This window comes from Chaetura pelagica, unplaced genomic scaffold (assembly GCF_000747805.2).
Source record: "Chaetura pelagica isolate M959 unplaced genomic scaffold, ChaPel_1.0 scaffold471, whole genome shotgun sequence".
Taxonomy (NCBI): domain Eukaryota; kingdom Metazoa; phylum Chordata; class Aves; order Apodiformes; family Apodidae; genus Chaetura; species Chaetura pelagica.
Window position 1 is genome coordinate 882,805 of NW_009952430.1, and position 2,480 is coordinate 885,284.

Below are 2,480 nucleotides of genomic sequence, written 5' to 3' on the forward strand. Positions count from 1 at the left end.
CCCTCCCCAGCTTTCCTGGAGCCCCTTCAGGCACTGGAAGGTGCTCTAAGGTCTCCCTGGAGCCTTCTCTTCTCCAGGCTGAACACCCCAACTCTCCCAGCCTGGCTCCAGAGCTGCTCCAGCCTTTGATGAACCCAGTGGTCTCCTCTGGACCTGCTCCAACAGCTCCATGTCCTTCTTGTGCTGAGAACCCCAGCACTGGCCCCAGCCCTGCAGGGGGGTCTCACCAGAGCTGCTCACGCTGCTGGGGATGCAGCCCAGGACACGGGTGGGTTCTGGGCTCCAGCACGTGGTGCCAGTTCATGTTGAGCTTCCCAGCAGCCAACACCCCTAAGTCCTTCTCCTCTGGGCTGCTCTCAAGCCATTTTTCCACCCAGCCTGTATTTGTGCTTGGGATTCCCCATTGAACCAACAAATCCAGCCCACAGATGACCCCACAGTGCAGACCCCAGCACGTGGGACATTTTCCAGCCAGTCCCAGCAAATGTTCAGCCCCTGGTTCCCTGCTCAGGTTGCTGTGGCATAAAAGGGTCTCCACATTCAGAAGGCCCTCCTGTCTGTCACCACACCCCTGCCTGCTCCCTGCCACCACAGCTTGGTCCTTGGGCCAAGAAGGAGGATTCAGGAGCACTGCAAGGACCACAGGGCAAGTTGGGGGGGGGCTGAAAAGAATAGGGCCATGTGAGGGTGCAGCTGGCTGAAGCACAGGGCTGGATGCTCCCCAGCAGGGCAGAAAAAGCTCAGTTCAGCCTGAAGATGGTGCAGAACCAGGGTCTGAGATGCACCCTGCAGCAGGTGCTGAAATGAAGCATTCCCACCTCTATTTTTCCTTTTTTCCCCTCAACTGCTTCTTTAGGCCAAATTATTTTCCCCCTTGGCCCTGGACTAGGGAACTCAAATCCACTCAAGTGTCCCAATTGTAAAGAATCTTTCCATCTGTTCAAATAAATACCCCCTGAACACCCCCAAAACACTTGGCTCCTCTGCCTGTTGCTTCCCAGATCCATGGGCAACAGAGACCACCCCATATCCCTGGGGTCTGGCCAGTGTGCTCAGCTCACTCATCCACCTCCCACTGGGAGGTGAGGACAGACCACACTCCAGGCTGCTGAGCTCATCCTGCCTCTGCCCCTCTCTGCCCCAGCTTCTCCTTATTGAAGAGGTCCACAACCTGGCCCATGGTCCAGCTGCCACTATCCAGAGCCAAGCTGATGGGTCTCATCTTGACAAACAGCCTTTGATCTTCCTGCCTGAGCTCCCCACACCCAGATGAGCTGGTTTCCCCCCAGACTCACAGCCCTTCAGGGCCCTTCTCCTCCCCTTCCAGCCCCATGTGCTGCTCTGGGATGCTCTGTGACCACCACTCTTGTGGGCAGTGTCCACCCCCAGGAGAGCTCCACAAGACTTGCCCATCCCACCCCATCCAGCTCCCTGGCCAGGTCTGTGGTGCAGCTTAGGGACCCCACCAAGCCAAAAAAGAGTCCCTGGGGGTGGTGGCAGCTCCACTGGTGCTGGGACCTGGTCCTGGCTGCCAGGAAAGTCTCTGTCAGGCTGGATCCCTCCTCTGCAGCAAGTGAGGTCACACTGATGTAAAAGGGGATGAAAGGTTGGCTGGGGGTTGGTGAAAGGAGGCAGGAAGCCAGAGCCACCTCCTGCTTCCATCCCCCTCCTGGTAATGGACTGAGGATGTTAATTAATAGCTAATTGCTAACATCTTGCATCCCTCTAATGGCTCAAGAAGGAACCTCAAAGTGCTTTGCAGACACTGGCTACACCCCCTGCTCTCAGAGTGCAGCCCTTGCAGCCCAGAGATGTTTCAGGAACTTGTTGATGATCCAAGTCTGGAGAAGCAGCTGCCCCTGGATCCCTGCTCCAAGCACCAGCCCCCCCTGCCTCTCCTGCTTCCCTGGGCTCCCGCCCAAAGTGTGGCTGGTTATAAACCCCTCCCAGGGAACCTGCCTGGAACCCAGCCTGGCCAGGACCCGGGGCAGGGAGACAAAGAGTTAAACAAGATGCTGGTCGGCTGGTGAGCTCATCAGAGCTGGGAGACATCCATTGTGCCTTGGACTCTTAGCAGAGCCCAGTTGAGAACATCCAGGGAGATGTGGGGCTGGGGATGAGCCCGGCCCAGGAGAGCAGGACCCTCTGCTGGAGCCTGTCCCGCTGCTGGGGGGCTGGGCATTGCCCCCCACCTCCTGACCCGTGAGTAGGGTGGGTTTCCATGGGCTTGGCTCTGGGGGAGGTGGGAAGGGACAGATCACCCACCACGCTGAGCCCCACCAGGGGACTTGCAGACGTTCCTTGCTCAGCAAGACCCTCAGCCTGTAGTTGGGACCCCCCGAACTTTGGAGCTGCTCCCCAGGGGTGCGGGAGGCTGGACCCAACCAATGCACATCCCAGGGCAGGGCTGGTGGGCGATGTGATGTCCCTTGACACCTCCCCCTGCTTCCCCACCCCCCGCGGGTACCAGGACCCCCCGC